General features: G+C 37.6%; 1 protein-coding gene and 1 long non-coding RNA gene across 3 annotated transcripts in view; one reads left to right on the forward strand and one right to left on the reverse strand.

Annotated features, from left to right (window-relative positions):
* The window catches only part of LOC113891774, a 182,723-nt gene extending 177,424 nt beyond the window's left edge, over window positions 1-5,299 (forward strand). The window contains exons 3-4 of one of the 2 annotated variants that reach the window (XR_003510882.1): window positions 1,077-1,311; window positions 5,171-5,275. This is a non-coding gene — a long non-coding RNA (uncharacterized LOC113891774). Of the gene's footprint in view, window positions 1-1,076; window positions 1,312-5,170 lie in introns of both variants that reach the window. The other variant, XR_003510883.1, reaches the window with a different exon arrangement.
* LOC113891754 overlaps window positions 1-18,740 on the reverse strand; it is a 619,131-nt gene that overhangs the window by 226,020 nt on the left and 374,371 nt on the right. The gene's annotated exons all lie outside the window — the stretch shown is intronic.

Raw genomic sequence — 18,740 nt, forward strand, 5'->3', positions numbered from 1 at the left:
AACCTAAATAAATATTTTTCAGTTTATTAGATTCTCTTGAAAATGCTTATGATGATACATGGATTTTAATTATTTGATGCTTGTTGACTTCATATTTATTTGAGACTGTTCCCACAATGAACTCGGCATTTTCAAAGAATTGAAGGAGAGACTTTCCCCCCCCATTTCTGAACAGTCAAATGAAGGAAAAAGTGATTAACTTACAGTCAAATGAAGGAAAAAGTGATTAACTTCAATTTTCTTTGCTTTTAGAAGGCCTCTAAAAGTTTCATAGGTAGGGAAATGATACTGATGACTCAACTATCCATAGTGTTATTTTGCTTGTTTATGCTACCTGTGTGGAAAATACTAAGTCTAATTTATCCCCCTGCAAAATAAAAATCTACATTTATTGGGGAACCAGTACCAGCTATAAGAACTCATTTAGTTCAGGATAGTCCAGCTGCTGAAATACTGTTGATGACATTTAACCTTCAACTGGATTGCAGGAACAGCGCACATGTCATTTGGTTCCCAGTTTCATAGTTTTGGCATCCGTACATTATTTAGACAAGCTTAGGCTGCTTTGCTTGGCTATGATAGACATTTTAGAATATCTCTGACTCATGAATATAAATAGTTGTACAAAAATAAATTTTATAAAACCAGAGCTGGTAACAAAAAAATCACCTAGATATCAACAACTCTGAAAGAATCTAGTGTCACATTCCTTAGAACGTCAGATTAAACTAACATGTGCCAGTCAATATTGCTACACTGCGACCCTTGATGCCTCCTAAGCAAAACTATTAAGTCCAACATTCTCTCCTGTAAGCACTTATCTGTAAGGATGGCTAACATGTCCTCTGAAGCAGATATTGAAACTGATTGGACAATAGGTAGATACCAGACAGAGGCCTGGGGGCCGACCTCTAGAAATAGGGGGAGAAAATCTTAATCTGCAACACAATGCCGTTCTCTTGAAACCCTATCATTTTCACTTCCCATGTGTCTGCTGCCTGACTGTGAATGGATTTGAAAAGGAATGGTTAGTGCTGAAAATTGGATCAGAGCTAACATTCTCTCATTTTTATCAGCAGCTGCCAAAGGTCATCTGACATAATAGCTGATGAATTCAAGCCCAGTGGATTTCATTTGCAATTTTCAATTTACTGAGGCCTCCAAACCCCACGGTGATAAAAGCTTCCCCTATCGTGGCCTGTCACAAACATCAAGAAACTGCACAAACCCACAAGAAAGAAAAAAGAGAAAGCTGTGCATCCTTGCAGGTACAGATAAGGAGAACAGGAAGGAATGGTATCATGCAGGAAGGTACGGAGCAGCTTGTGTGGCTAGTTCTCTAAATGCCAATTGAAAGGAAAAGACTATGAAGAACAATCAAATAACTTCCACAGAATAACAACATGTTTCTTTGGGGCTTGTGTGTGAAAATTGCCTTCTAATCTCTTACTTGACATATCCTCAAACAAAAATGTGACTGTAAATATGTGGATAAATAAATGAATAAATAATCCTTGCTTATTTAGTCCCTGAAAAGAAAGTATGCTCTGTATGTTGTATTTACCATAGTTTTGATTTACAAAATGCAGGCTTGTAAAGTCTCTTTTATCGTGGAAATGTCGGTCAGCACTAAGAAATCATTTGTTTTGTTACAGAGAAATGGTTAGATCCTTTGACTGATTTGCAAAGGCAGTCAAAGAACTGGCTAGCAAATACTTGTAAGTGGATCTAGACAGTGTATATTGATGTATTAGCAAGAAGAAAGCCATTTGCCCCCCTTGTCAAGCTATTTACAGTGAACTTAGGCAAGATCAGGGACTGAATCCTGCTCCCAGTGGTTCAAATTGCCGAGACCATATTCATGTTCCTTGGAGAATGGCAAGTTTAAAAGCCAAGCAGTCCATCTTCATCCTACGCTAGTCAACTCATACCACAGCCAATGAAAAGAGAGCAGAGAGATGGACCGCTCTTTGAGAGGCAACTGCTGGGAGAATTTAATTTCAGACGTGGATGTCTGGATCCCATTTCTACCAAATAGATTCAGAAAGCCTTATGAAATTGGTCTAATGAGGCAAGAGGACTTGGCAGTGGGCATCTACCAAACCTGCCTAATGACAGGATTTCTCATGACAGTTGACAAGAAAACCTGAGCATGACATCAACAGGACTAGGATATTTACTTCATTTGTGTGTTGATAACTGTGAGACAATCAGAGTTTGGACAGGAAAGAAGATAATTCCTGGTTGAACTGATATGACTGAGAAAGATTGCCTCGTACAGAATCATTACTTAAATTGTCACAGTAAAAAATAAGAACATGGGTTATTCATCATAATTGAATCCTTAGTTCTTTGAAATTTAGCTATTAAGATTTTCTATTAGCAAAAGTTTAATGACCTTTTAATTCTTCAAACTCTCAAAATAGAAAATATGGTTTCCTCAGCAGTTAAAGATGGCAGGAATTAACATTTCAAAATAAGGGATGTAAAATTTTATTCTTAAGCTGCAGAAAATATGGAAAGTAACCATATTTTAATATTTTTTTGGTCAGGATGCTACTTTTCAAAGGTTACTTACCCCTTGCCCCCCCCCCCCCTTTTTTTTAGTTTTTATAGGTTCAAAGAGAACTGTCTATAATTTGCAGTTTCTATGATTTCTCTTTGATTGTTAGCATAATACAGAGATCCTGGTGATGACGAAAGATTACCTAATAGGGTCTTATTGATAATTTAATCGGTTCTTTAAAAAAATGCATATAACAAACTTGGTGAGGGTTTTTCATTATCTCTGTTCTTCTGTGGCAGTGATAGAAGGCAAGCTGTACCACTTGGTCTGTAGTTACACAGCAGAAAGGTTAATCTCTTTTATGTTTCTTCTATTAGAAAAAACAGCTCTTGAATCTTCAGGGCAGAGTCGTAAATTGTTCTTGAAGACTGGTTCAGAGAGACTGTTCCTTCTCGTGCCCGGTGGCTAATTACATTCAGTCAGGTCAGAGCATTCACTATAGTTTGAGTGGTACAAGAGGGCATTTCCCATTTCATTAAATGATTCTTTCATTCCTTCACCTAGCATTTATTTAGCATCTATTAATTGCTGTATACTATGTTGAAAATTATGAATAAGAATTTCCCTACTTTCAAACAGTTTACAGAAGAGTGGAAGGAAAAATTGTAAATCTGTTTTCTCTACCCCTACCTCCCTCATCCCCGCTCCATTGAGTTTATGTCATATAGCTGTAAAACTTTAAAATAATGAAAAGTTTATCCTGAGAATTTGGGCAATGTAATGATACTGTTGACATCTGGACAACACTTTATTTAAGGTGAAAGCTGTGTTCCACTCTTTTTTTGGTTTTGTTTTGTTTTTTTGGTAATATACGTATCACCATAACATCTTCCCAAGTCAATATACAGTCTATACTTATTTACTAAATACTTTTCTTTGACTGAACTCAGCTTTTTAAAATTAAATTCAATTAGGAAGAAGTCATTGCCTAAACTGTCACAAACAGCCTATATCATGAATAAAATATAATAACATATAAATGTAAAACTACTAATGTATTAGTCTGTGTACCACCTACATAATTTCAGATTTCACATGTGTTATGAATGCTACACTTTGGAAAGTACTGGTTTGGTGTGTTGTGCTGATAAAGACCAGCATTGTAGATTTGACCTCCATGAGAACAGGTATTTTGATTTGTTTCTTGCTGACCAGCAGTTCCTAGAACAATGACTAGTACATATTAAATAATAAAAATATTTGCTAAATAAATGAACAAGGGTCAATAAATGAACTTCTCAAAGAGCAGCCTGTATTTCCCATGTAGTCATAATAATCATACTTTATCATGATTACTTGCCTAATATCTCTCTTAATCACTAGACTGGTAGAAAACTTTGTCTTTTTTGTTCATCTCTGTTATAATCCCAGTGCCTTGAAAAATGTATGGCACATAGTAGGTACTCAAAAATTCATTGAATAAAAGGATAATGCCATTCCAAGGTCGTAAAGCTTTTTCTGTTATCTCACTGATCATTTTTATAGAGGAGTTGATTTGGCCAAAATTAGCTTAAAGCTGTTTAATGCCTGGCATGTTAAAAAAGCAAACCTTTGTTGAGTAAATGAATGAGGGAATAAACAGTTTTGTGATACCAGAGAGAGTCAACTGCTTATATGAAAGAACTTTAAAGGAGAATAATCCTTTCTCAATGCTTAAATGTAGTGCCAATTTTCAACTGTTGAATAAGTCATCCCTGGCAAGCCTTTCTTACTGTTTTACAAATTAAGATTATACTGAAGTTTATGTGTTTATAGAAAAACTGACAAATAGTGAGGTCTGCAAATTACATAAAATGGTTCCAGCAAGTGACCTGATGGTATATTTTCATTTAGATTGCTTTTATGCATTCCTTGATTCACTTAAGAATCAAACACTTTGACTAGACAAGTAGTATTTACAAAATCTGAGTTTGTGCTTTTCAATAATGAGAACATCCATAAGAAGAAATAGTGAAGAATTAGCTGCATTTCTCTGGTCCCACCCCTAAAGAGTACTGTCAATCACTGCCCCAAACATAAGCTTTTGTAGGTTTCAAATGCTTTGAACTGGAAAACGACTATTTTAGTGGATAATTAAAGGGTGTTACAACTGATTGAGCTTGTGTAGAATCAGGAAAATTGGTGGGATTGGAATGGACATATAGGTCACACCACTTTTCCTTTGTAATATTTTCTACTATAAATGATGCTTCAGTTGAAAATCAAGCCTTGAACTAAGGTATCACAAATGGGTTGATAAGGTATGGCTGTAAAATCAAATACTGGGAGAACTGTCTTTATCACTTGAGAAATCATACTCAACTTAAACAAAGGGATGATTTCTTTAATAGCATAATTTTGTCTCTTAAATTTACAGCTTGAATTATGTGTGTTACAACCACAGTTTATTTAGCAGATCAGCACTTGTCTGTGCTGCATAGAAGAGGGTTCAGTAAGATATCAATGAGTATCACACAGAAGAAAAATCTGGGGCCAAGAAAGTTTGGGTTAAATGGATTTTTTAAAAAAATGTTCCCCTGTCCTTCAGAATATGCCAATATATATTATAACCAGTCAAGAGTCATCTATTTAAGCAGGAAGTTTTTTTTTTTTTTTTTCTCGCAGAATGTCTATTAGAATCATCCAGAGCATGGATTGGACTGATGCTGAAGCTCCAGTACTTTGGCCACCTGATGAGAAGAGCTGACTCCCTGGAGGAGACCCTGATGCTTTGAAAGATTGAGGGCAAGAGGAAAAGGGGGTGACAGAGGATGAGATAGTTGGATGGCATCACAGACTCAATGGACATGAGTTTAAGCAAATTCCGGGAGATAGTCAAGGACAGGGGAGCCTGATGTGCTGCAGCCCATGGGGTCACAAAGAGTTGGACATGACTGAGTGACTGAACAATAACAACAACAACGCACACAGATTAGGAAAGTCCCAAATTTCAATCATCTCTATGGAATGGCCTTGAAACAGCAATGCTCATGACTACTTATGAAATATCTTCTGTGACAGACAGATAATAGACACTCCACCCATCCTGTCTTATAAAAAGTATCTTATTATAAAATGACAAACATATAGAAAACAAGAATATTATAAAACCATGGGTGCACATTAGTCATTTTCCATTTGATAAGGTCTTTTAAAATGTAATAAAATATTATTGAAATAATTGAATTCTCCTGTGTGTCTCTTTCCAATCCTATTCTCTCCTTACTTTTCCCAGAGGTAGCCAACATCCTGAACTTGATACATTCCTATGTATATATCACATTTGTATGGCTTTGTATATTTTAAAAGTTACTTTATAATACCATAATTTTCACTAAAAATTATATTTTGATATATGTCTACATTGCTGCATGTAGGACCAAGTTACTTTATGTAAAACTTCTTTATAAGTATATTTTATTGATCTGTTCCACTAATGTTGGACGTTTCTTTTCAGTTCTTTAATAATATAATGTGGGAATGAGCAGTTTTAAACCTCTCTCCTGCTTGGTTTGAGTGTGCTCTTACTCCTTCTTGCTGTGGTGCTGCTCAGTGAGTACTCTTGTGTACCCACTGGGGCTCACACCCAGTGAATTTCAGACATCCTTCCCCCTGACATGAAGGTGACTTCTAGCAAATAGAGCAGCTGCCCCAGTAAGCAGTTTCCTGCTGAGTTCCCAGGCAGTCTGGCCAGCTTCTCAGAAAGTTCAGTAGCATTCCTTATAGGAAGATAACTTGGAATGTTTATGAGCACCCCACCACCTGCCCGAGCTCATGGGTAGCCTGGGCTTGCTGTACCTTACCAGAATTAAAGCCCAGATTTGAATAAATTCAGTTTCTAATTGGATTAAGATAATCTGAAGATTGGCAGTGGTCCGAGCCTGTCTTTTTACCAGAAATCAATGTATACCGCTAGTGCTACCTGGGAAGCCCCAGGTTAAGAATGTGCCTGCCAATGCAGGAGACACAAAGATGTCGGTTCATTCCCTGGGTCAGCAAGATCTCCCGGAGGAGGGGATGGTAAACCCCTCCATCATTCTTGCCTGGAGAATTCCTTGTACAGAGGAGCCTGGTGGGCTACAATCCATAGGGTTGGGTTGCAAAGAGGCAGACACGATTGAAGCAACTTAGCATGCACACAATGTAAATCCTCTTTAGAGAAAAATACTATTATCTGAAGCCTCAACATATCTGTAAAATAATGGAAGAAAAAGGGAAAGCAGATACTAGAAAATAATACACAGGAGATAATGGAATTATCAGACATAGGCTTAAAAATAACTGTTTCATATGTCCAAGGAATTAAAAGGCAAGGCAAGGAAGAGCACCGCAACAGGAAATTGAAAGTTATAAAAAGAATGAAATAAAAATTCTAGAAATGAAAAATAGAATAACTGGATTCAACAGCCAGTTAGACACAGTTTAAGAAAGAGTTTATGAAGCAGAACACAGTTCAGGAAGAAGCATCAGACGAGCATATAAAACAATGAAAATACAGAAAAAAAGTAGCAGAGGCATATCAGATATATTTGTAGACAGAAAGAAGCACTAGTTGAAGAGATAATAGGACAGAACTTCCCAAACAACTAAAAGATACCAAACCACATTTTAAAGAAGCATGGAAGACCCTACACAAAACAACTACAGACAACCATTGCTAAGCACATAATACTGAAACAACTGAAAACCAAAATCAAGGAGAAAAATCTTAAAAGCAGACAGAAAAAAAGAAACATTACTTTCAAAGAAGCAAGAATAATGTATTTTCTCAAAAGAAACTGTAAATCAAAGTACAAAGGAATTATGTTTTCAAGGCATTGAAAGAGCATAATTGTCAACCTAGCATTCTATCCTCAGTGAGTACATCTTTCAAAAATGAAGGCATTCTCAGGCAAAATTAAAAGATAGCACATTGGTACATTTATACATTTCATAATGATAAAAGTTTCAACTCAGCAAGAAGATTAAATTTTCTGACTGTAGGCACCAAATGACAGAGATTTAAAATATACAAAGGAAAAATGGACAGAATTAAAAGAAGATGGAGACAAGTCCACAATCATGTTGGAAGTTTTAATACACCTCTCCCAATAACTGGTGAAACAAGCAGACCAAAAAATGATATGAATATGGAAGATTTAAACAGCACAAGATTTAAACTTCACCCTAGACTGCTTTCTTTTTAGTGAATGTGGAATATTTATCCAAATTTATATGAGCCAAACTATAAAACAAATCACAAAAAATTTCAAAAGATTTAAATAATTCAGAGCATTTTCTGTGGCCATAGTGGAAATATGTGCATGTGTGCGAAGTCGCTTCAGTTGTGTCCAACTCTGTGACCCCATGAACTGTAGCCTGCCAGGCTCCTCTGTCCAAGAGATTCTCTAGGCAAGAATACGAGAGTGGGTTGCCATGCCCTCCTCCAGGGGATCTTCCTGACCCAGCGACTGAACCTGTGCCTCTTATGTCTCCTGCATTGGTAGGTGGGTCCTTGCCCACTAGCGCCACCTGGGAAACCCAGTGGAAATGTATTAGATACCAATAACAACAATGCTGAAAACCCCACAGATTTAGGAATTAAATAATAAACGTTTAAATATGCAAGGGGGTGTCAAAGAAAAAAACGATTCTGCACATTAGAAAATATTTGAATTCAATTATAATGAAAATGCTACATATCAAAATTTGTGGAATACAATTAAAGCTATGCTTCGAGGGTCATGTAAAGCCAAACTAGACATAACAGACATAGACATTTACCTCTAGAAACTAGAAAAGACAAATTTATAGAGGAAGTATGACTGATGAAGGGGAAAAGAGAAAAGGTATAAATGTCAGAACAAGACTAAAGATCTCACAGATTTGTGAAAACTATTGTAATTATTAAACTAAGTTACGTGAGGGACAGAACATAAAGTTTCTCTTTCCCTGTTATGGTCTTCACTCATCTTTTACATCCATGATCTCCTTCAGGACTCCCAGCATCCCCAAATGTAGGATTATCATTCCCATTCTACTAGTAAGGAAACTGAGGATGAGAGTGCATTTAAGAGGTCATAGAAATTTTAAATGCTAGAACTCTAGGGGATAGAACACAGATTTTTCTAGATTCTTGTCCAAAGCCCCTTCCAGAAAAAATGTTAAAAACATTTGCAGCTTCCCTGGTGGTCCAGTGGTTAAGAATCCTCTTGCCACCACAGGGGACATGGGTTCAATCCCTGGCCCAGGAAGATTCCATGTGCATGAAGCAACTAAGTCTGTGTGCCAGAACTACTGAGCCTGCACTCCAGAGCCTATTGCTGCAACTGCTGAGCCCACACGCCATTAACTGCTGAAACCTGTGCACCTACAGCTCATGCTTGCAACAAGAGAAGCCAGCACAATGAGAAGCCCACACTCTGCAACAAAGAGTAGCTCCCACTTGCCTCAACTAGAGAAAGCTCATATGCAGCAATGAACATCCAGCACAGCCATAAGTAACCAAAAACTAATATATATGTGCATCACTCAGGGCATGTAGGTACATAATAAGTACTATTTGAAATGTAAAGTATATGCAGATATGAAAAGATAAATACAAATGATTTTACAAAATACAAACGTTTGAATGCATTCTTCCCTCAACGTAGAATGCCTTTCCGTCCTTTATTCTCTGGCAAACTTTTAGTTGTCCTTCAAAACTCCAGCAGAGCATTTTCTTCTCAGAGTAATTATCCTTTCCACATAAGCAAAGTTCAGCACTGAGTTCATTTGCAGAAGTGATATTGTGTAGACATTAGAAACAAATGCTCTAAAGCTAGACTCAGGTTTGGCATCCTAGTTCTGACACTTAAGGAGTTGTATAATTTTGGACAAGTTACTTAGCCCCTTGGAGTCTCTATTTCTTGCCTATAAAATAAAGATGATAGTAGTATCTAATCTATCTTATAACATTGTTGCAAAGATTAATTTCTATAAAGTGTTAGAACAGTACCTGGGACACAGTAGGTATAATATAAATGTTAACTGGAGTTAATATTATTCAAAAATAATTATTGTGTACCTACAAGATGCCAGGGACCATGCTAAGCTTTGTTGAGAGGCAGAAGTGAAATAAATAGTTTCTTGCCTTGTAGTGAGAGAGACAGACCATAAATAAGTAAATAAAGATAATTTTGAATTTCAAATTTTTTGTAAAAGACACAAACAGAGAGATAATAGAGAGTAGTAATATTAGTCGTCATTGTCATCTATTTAAAGTAGGATGATCAAGGAAATGACCTTTAAGTGATGGGTGAGTATAAGTCTTCATTACTAGTAATGAATAATGTGAAGGGTTATGAGAGGATTTGAAGGAAGTGTGCTCCAGGCAGGAGGAACAGACAATGTGAAGATGCCAAAATTAGAACAAATTTGCATCTGAGGACAGAAATGGGGACAGAATGAATGGGAAAAAAGTGGAGAGGATGAGAAAGGTAGTAAGGGGAACAGAGGTTGGATCATGTAGACTTCATAAGCCATGGAAAGAAGTTTTGATTTTATGTGTAGCTAGGAACCACTACAGTAAGTTATAAACAGTAAAGGGCTATGATTCAATCAATGTTGTAAAAAGCTCACCCTAATTTCTCTTCCAGTCTTGTAGGAAGGCAAGACTGGAAGCAGAGAGACTCACAAGGAGACTGATGGGGTGGGGGGGAAATGATGCTAGTAGTAGAAAAGGAGCAAAGTGAATGTATTTGGGATATGCATTGAAATGGGGGTTTACAGGCTTGCTGACAGACTGGATGTGGAGGCTGTGTGGATAAAAGGACTCTGAGATGACCACCACAGTTTTTGGCTTAAGCAATTGGGTAAATGCTAGGGCCATTTACTGAGATGGGGACTTATTTCTCCTTTGGGACCCTGGTGGTATATTTAGTACATGATTCTCTTTTTTAATTTTTCACACTGATACACAATTATTATATAGTCTCATTATTTCATTTATACTGTTAGTTTCTTGAGGACATGAAATTTGTGTGCATGTGTAGAGGTATTTCTGGTATTTGGTAGAGTATCTCATACATGTGTAATCAATAGTTTCTGGTTAAATTGAATAGAAAGAGCCTGAGAGAAATGCTGGATTGGATGAAACACAAGCTGGAATCAAGATTGCTGGGAGAAATATCAATAACCTCAGATATGCAGATAACACCACACTTATGGCAAAAAGCAAAGAACTAGAGAGCCTCTTGATAAAAGTGAAAGAGGAAAGTGAAAACGTTGGCTTAAAACTCAACATTCAGAAAACTAAGATCATGGCATCTGGTCCCATCACTTCTTGGCAAATAGATAAGGAAACAGTGGAAACAGTGACAGACTTAATTTTGGGGGGCTCTCAGATCACTGCAGATGGTGACTGCAGGCATGAAATTAAAAGACACTTCCTCCTTGGAAGAAAAGTTATGACCAACCCAGACAGCATATTAAAAAGCAGAGACATTACTTTGCCAACAAAGTCTGTCTAGTCAAGGCTTAGTAGTTATGTATGGATGTGAGAGTTGGACTATAAAGAAAGCTGAGTGCCGAAGAATTGATGCTTTTGAACTGTGGTGTTGGAGAAGATTCTTGAGAGTCCCTTGGACTGCAAGGAGATCCAACCAGTCCATCCTAAAGGAAATCAGTCCTGAATATTCATTGGAAGGACTGATGCTGAAGCTGAAGCTCCAATCCTTTGGCCACCTGATGTGAAGAACTGACTCATTTGAAAAGACCCTGATGCTGGGAAAGATTGAAGGTGGGAGGAGAAGGGAACGACAGAGGATGAAATAGTTGGATGGCATCACCGACTCAATGGGCATGAGTTTGAGCAAATTCTGGGAGTTGGTGATGGACAGGGAGGCCTGGCGTGCTACAGTCCATGGGGTCGCAAAGAGTTGGACACAACTGTGACTGAACTGAACTGAACTAAGAGGAAATTTGGCATTGGAAGAAGTTATTTGTGACAGTGGAAAGGATCAGATGGCACTTGAGATGAGACCCTGAAGCATAGTTGAGATTAGCTATCTAACAATGAGGAAGAAGTAGAGAAAACAATGTACGCGAAAGTGGGAAACAGGGAAAGGCAGAGTGGTCAGTGCATAATCCTATTTGGCTGGAACATGTATGTGTGTGCTTAGTAGCTCAGTTGTGTCTGACTGTCTGCAATCCTTTGGACTGTAGCCCACCAGGCTTCTCTGTCCATGGTATTTTTCAGGCAAAAATACTGGAGGGGATTGCTATTTCCTTCTCCAAGGGATCTTCCTGACCCAGGGATTGAACCTATGTCTCCTGCATCTCCTGGATTGGAGGAAGATTCTTTACCCACTGAGCCATCAGGGAAGCCTCCTGGCTGGAGCAGAGAGAGTGTGAAAGAGAACAGTGGGAGGTAAAGTTGTGGAGGAGGCTGAATCTAGTCCAGGGAATACTTCCAAAGCCAGGCCAAGAAATCTGAGCTTCCTCTCATAGCACCAGGGGGGTGGGTAGACATGGAAGGTTTCTGAGGACGGAGTCTTGAAAACTATCAGAATTGTGCATTTGGACGTTAAATCAGGCATACCATGCAAGAGGGCTCCCACTTTCTCTGGTTGCAGTATCTTTCTTTAAAAGTAGCTCCTATGGTCATGATGATAGCCATGACTTTCTTAACCTTTCATCTGTATTATTTCATCTTTCATTGGGTTGACTGATGGAGAAACTACATCTCTTTCCACTAAGGGCTTTAGTTTGATTATCACACCATATCAAATCATGTTTCTGTGCTTTTTTCTTATGCCATTGTTTTTGTACACATATCTCAAGATTTGCCTTTCTCTTTCTTCCCCTATCTCCCCCATCATTTTCTCAAGAGAGGTCTCAGGTTTCTTATCTGAGTCACCCGGCCAAGGGGTGGGTGACCAGTTCAAGTTCTGCTGAGCACAGTGCCACACACTGGCCATCCTGCATCTGATCATCACATAGCCCAGGACACTGAAAGTCACATCAGTCATTTCATAATCTCAGTTCTGCTCTTTGGAAAGCCATTTTTTTCATCTCTAGCATGAAAACGTGCTGCTATAAAGCTTTCCTTCTAACCACAGAGATCCTTCTCTCTCTCTTCCAAGTAGCTTCCTGATTCTTTCTTTCAAAGGTATTTCCCTTCTTGTCACAGTTGTACTAGCATTCAAAGCAGACCCATCCAAGCAGAAAGTCCCTTTTCATCACTTTTATACCCTTGACTTCTTCCAAACTCACTCCATGTGGTTCACACATATACGACCAACAGATGTAGAGCTTGGGACTGTCAGATTGAACCAAAAGACCAAAAGAATCATTCTGACTATACAGTTATAGGGGGGAAAAAATCACTTCTCAACTACAATTAAACTATTCATCTTTTTTCTTTTGGGGGTCCCAGACGATATCATTCTCACTGTTATGAGTTTCACATAAGTGAAGAATTAAAGTTGTTTTGAAAAATGCCTTAACCACCAATTGAATGTTACAAATGCATTGATGTTTTTAAGCTTCAAAATAAAAGTATACTGACATGCTATTAAAATAATAACTTTCAATTTCTTTCCCTTTATTTAAGAAATATTGTTTTCTATGTATTTATTCAATAAGATACAGAAAGGCCAAAGAATAATGTAAAAATAAATATCATTTTTTTCTATGCATGTGCATTAATTTTATAAAAATAAGATTATATAGTACAGACTATTTTGCGATATGCTTTTTCACTTAACTATATTGTGAGCATAATGGATACTATGTTTTTATTAGGCTGTAAAATATTTTGCCGTCATATAGCTGTGTCATAATTTAATTAATTCCATTTTATGGGACATTTAGATTGCCCTCCTTTTGTTATTGAAGGCAAAAATATCCATGCAATAAAATCTTTGAATATATGTATGAAAAATTTCAATGATAAATTCTTAGAAAGCTGAGTCAAAGGGTATTGGAAGTATTATGATCTTTGATATTTTTGATATGTTTTTAGTTTAAGACAATAAACTGAGAGGAAATTGAATCCCTAATTCACAGGTTGAGCTTAGTAGCAGCCCAGAATTGTCGTGCACACACATGTAAAAGCTTGCTCTACTGTCATCTTCAGAATACTCCAGTTTGTAAATAGCAGAAATTACATTGTAGATTTGTTCATGAAAACTTCAAAGAGCGAAAAGCCTATTTGCTGGTTACTCCTTACAAGTATTACTGGTGGAAATTAATAATAATTAAGTATCGTATGCAGGAGTTTCCTTCCATAGTGCAGGAACTATATTTCTGCTTAAGAGGCTTTTGAGATCGGATAGAACTAAAATTGGGAAATAAACAAGTGGACTTTTAATAAGATAGTGTGTTCATTTTTTTCTTTGGTTTGTTTATGTTTTTATTGTTTTAAACTCAGGACAGTGGTTGACTGCAGGAACCATATCTACCTATTGTCTCAATATAAGTTCAGGAACCTGTCTGGGATGTTTTGATGCCTTCTGGTCTAAAGAAGTTATTAACAGCCCCACATGGAATACATAACAGTGAATATACTTCATGAAACTTACGCCCCAATTATCCTATCTTGGTGTATTTACTTAGCATGGTTTTCCACTTACATGTGACCACACTTGCCTTTCCAGGCTCATCTGTCACTCCTTCCTCCCTTCCCCACAACCTCCTGTATTTAAGTCACTCCAGACAGCTTGCCATCCCTGCAAGACTGGCGCTCTTCCATATCTCCTCACCTTGATTAATGCTATCCCCAAGGTCTTGAATGTTTGTCCTCCTTTCATCATGGAAACAAAGATAGGACCTACAAATTTCACTTCTGCAAAACCTGCCCAGCTCCCTGCACTAGAATTATGGTTCTTTTATATTCATTGCTTCCTACTCTGTTTTCCGACAGCATTTGGTTAAAATTGTTTTGTTTGGATTTATGCTGAGTTCTATATATTTCTCTGTCTCAGACTATACTGTATAAAATCCTCAGGACAGGCATCATTTCCTATAGTTATTTCTATATTTCCTGTATTCAGCTTTTATTCTTTCAATGCTGACACGTGGTGCTTAATAAATGTTTGCAATGTGAATGGGATAAATTCCCATAAATTATATATTTCTGTTCTCAGTATTCCATTTTAAGTGTCCTGAGTTATTTCAGATGCATATGGTACATCACAGACTGTAAGTTGACCTTTGCTTGCCTCAACAACCACACTCTTTGATTTCTGCTGCCTCTTGAGTAACTCTCATTCCCAAATGCTTACCATTAATACTCTATGGCATTCCATAAAATCAGTGAGATATTCCATAAAAAGTTTATTATTATTAAGAAAAATGGTAATTCCCTTGGCTAAGGCTTACAGTAAAATTCAAGACAAGAGAATCATTAAAATCAGTGTATGACATAATGAGGGCAAACCTTTGTCAACCTTTGGTTGTGTATAAGAGCCTACGTCATTAAACTCTTATATTTACCTTACTTGTTATTCTTGCATTGTTTAGAGATGCCCTTCTCAAGCTGTTCTGATGATAATGCTTGTCTGTGTTGATGGCTTAACTTGCATCACATCATGTATTCCTTACAGCAATCCTAAAAATCTGTTTTCAAGATAAAAAAAAACTCTGAGGCTTAGAGAGGGAAAGTAACTTGTCCCAAGTTACATACTAACAGATGGTGGAGCTGATATTCCTGATAAATGATCATGTAGATTTTGAGTTGTCACTTCCAGTGACAGGTAAATTATTATGTCATTGAAAACAACTTTTTGAGGGGTAGGGCTTTAAAAAATATTGAACTGAATTATGTAGCTTTCAGCTCTCGGTCACAGTTCTGTATAGACAGGTTCTAAATAGTTCTAAATAGACACAGTTCTAAATAGACATGTGAGAAGGTCTAATTCTTCCTTCTTATGATAGCCCTATTAATAAAGGCAGTTGCTGTTTTCTCAAGTATGTTTTTAGACCCAATATCATCAGCTCTTTCAAGTGTTCCTCATGTGACTTGGCCTTCCCAGATCTCACATCCTCCTAGTTGCTCTCCTTTGGACAAGCTCCAGTTGTGTCAATCTTTGCCTGTCTTAAGACTCAGTGATGCCTAGAACTGAACACAATGGCCCGGATGTTTTCTAACTAGCACAAACCGCAGTGAAACTATCACCTCCTTAGTTCAGATACTTTACTTATATTAATGCAGTCTGAAATTGTGTTACATTTCTTGGCAACTAAACATTTATTGGTTCACTTGCTGTCAACTAAAACCCTAAGTGGTTTTTTTATGTGACTTATGAAATTTATGACCTTTAGAAATTTATAAACAGGAAAGCAGTTTATAGACTATAAACTACTATGCTAATATTATTTATTAATAATAGCATAAGTGGAAGATTTGACCTATATTTACAGTGAAAAAGTTCACAGATAAATTATAATTTGTGGATATTCTTACTGCCTTCTAAAAATCTCCATATCATTAAAAAAAACAAACAAAAACAGGTTACACTAATCTGGCTGCAAATAGTAGAGGGAAGACTCTCACCCATGGACTCTAATATTTCTAAAACAATCCAGTACTCAACGTCAACCTAAAAACAAGACAGCACAATTTTTATTATACAGGGTGATCTGGACAACTACTATGAAGTCAGAATGTTTATACTTAAGAGCAGAGTCTCTTTATTAAATACACATATGTAAATTATAGCACTTGATAGCTGCTTGAGGGAAAATAGCCATCCTATTTTCAGAAAACAGAAAGTGCTCTGCCTCAAAACTCGAGTCCACTATTCATTTCAGTTCAAAAACTTTTACTAAGCAGGTAGTATGTACATGGCATCATAGAGGTGCTTTGAAAGATGCAAATGCAGTGGGATTCCTGCCTTTAGTCTGGGAGAGGAGCCTGATACTTAGATACATACATAGATAGAAATACTTTTATCATGCAAAATCAGTATTAATAAACCCACTTTCATATTTATGCAACATTCTATGGAATAATAATGATCATTTAGGAACAAGATTGGTTATCTTTAAGTTATCTGGAATCTTGTTAGTTTAGGTAGGCTTCAAGGTTTCCATATAGCCAGTAGTAGCATAGATGTACCTCTACTGATAGCTCAATGAGTAGATACGTGATCAGTAGATATCTAACCAGGAGGTACCTCTACTGGTAGCTCAATGCTTCCCTGGTAGCTCAGAGGTTGAAGCATCTGCCTGCAATGCAGGAGACCTGGGTTCAATCCCTGAGTCAGGAAGATTCCCCTGGAGAAGGAAATGGCAACCCACTCCAGTATTCTTACCTGGAGAATCCCATGGACGGAGGATCCTGGTGGGCTACAGTCCACGAGGTCACAAAGAGTCTGACACGACTGAGCGACTTCACTTTCACTTTCACCTCTACTGATACAGGTGTTCATTAATTCATCAAGCAAACACATCAAATTCAGGAAACTGCAGTAACTGATGTATTTATGGGAAATGAGAACTAATAAGGCTATGCTGGAAGGCAGGGGCCAAATGCAATGAGCCTTGTATGTTCAAGTGGAGCATATGTTGTTTTTGTTTAACTGCTGTTCTTCTCCACACCCTCCTGGTAACTGAGCTCTCTCTTCCAGGGAGAGGACCCTCTGCACGTGGCTTGGAGAGGCAGAATGACCCAAGCTCCTTCATTGTTCACCCAGATACAAGGGTGGGCACATGACCTAGCCCTAGGTAGTAAGAGGACACTTTCCCTCAGGCCATAGTGATTGGTACAGGGCAGGCTGGTGACCCAAGCCAGGCTAATCAGGGTGCTGTCCTGGGCTTTTCTGTTAGAGCTATTGAAGAACAATTCTTTCTGGAGTGGTAACTAGAATGTCCACAACAGAAGGGAGGTTTAGGGAGAGGGAAGCTTCTCAGTACATCTTGATGCCAAGTGGAGACAGTCTGCGAAAAAATCCAAGATAGAGATTCCATGATGGCACCACTTGCCACTGAATGAAGCCAGGTCTATGTCAGCTAATAAATAAGATTTATTTTTTAGTTAGTTTGAATTGGGTTTTGTTGTTTCTAACTAAAAAACTTATGTTATCATAAGGAATTTGATATCATTCAAAAAAACAACCCAATCAAAAAATGGGTGCAGGACCTAAATAGACATTTCTCCAAGGAAAGTATACAGATGGCCAACAAATACATGAAAAGATGCTCAACGTCTCTAATTATTAGAGAAATGCAAGCCAAAACTAACAATACAATGAGATTTCACCTCACACCAGTCAGAATGGTCATCATCACAAAATATACAAACAATAAGTGCTGGAGAGGGTGTAGAGAAAAGGGAACCCTCCTGCACTGTTAGTGGGAATGTAAGTTGATACAGTCAGTATGGAGATTCCTTAAAAAATAGAACCACCATGTGATCCAGCAATTCTGCTACTGGGTGTATATCCAGGGAAAAGCATAATTCAAAAAGACACAAGCACCCCAGTGTTCACTGTAGCACTGTTTACAATAGCCAGGACATGGCAGCAACCCAAAGGTCCATCAGCAGAGGAATGCACAAAGAAGATGTGGTACATAGGTGCAATAGAATATTCAGTTCCGTTCAGTTGCTCAGTCATGTCCGACTCTTTGCAACTCACTCATGAAAAGGAACAAAATTGGATCATTTGTAGAAATGTATCTGGACCTAGAGACTGTTGTATAGACTGAAGTCAAAAACAAAAACAAATACTGTATATTAATGCATATATGTGGAATCTGAAGAAATTGCTATAGACAGTAGCAATGTATTATAAATAATTGCAAAGCAGAAATAGAAACATAGAAGTAGAAAACAAATATGGATATCAAGAAGGAAGGAAGGGGGGCGGGATGAATTGGGAGATTTTTACTGACATGTATACACTATTGATACCATGTATAAAATACATAACTAGTGAGAACCTACTATATAGCAGAGGGAACTCTACTCAATGCTCTGTGGTAACCTAAATGGGAAGGATACAAAAAGAGGGGACATACATATATAACTGTTTCACTTTACAGTAGAAATTAACACAACATTGTAAAGCAGCTATCAGATCAGATCAGATCAGTCGCTCAGTCATGTCCGACTCTTTGCGACCCCATGAATCGCAGCACGCCAGGCCTCCCTGTCCATCACCAACTCCCGGAGTTCACCCAGACTCACGTCCATCGAGTCAGTGATGCCATCCACCATCTCATCCTCTGTCGT

Source organism: Bos indicus x Bos taurus, chromosome 1 (assembly GCF_003369695.1).
Source record: "Bos indicus x Bos taurus breed Angus x Brahman F1 hybrid chromosome 1, Bos_hybrid_MaternalHap_v2.0, whole genome shotgun sequence".
In the NCBI taxonomy this organism is placed as follows: Eukaryota; Metazoa; Chordata; class Mammalia; order Artiodactyla; family Bovidae; genus Bos; species Bos indicus x Bos taurus.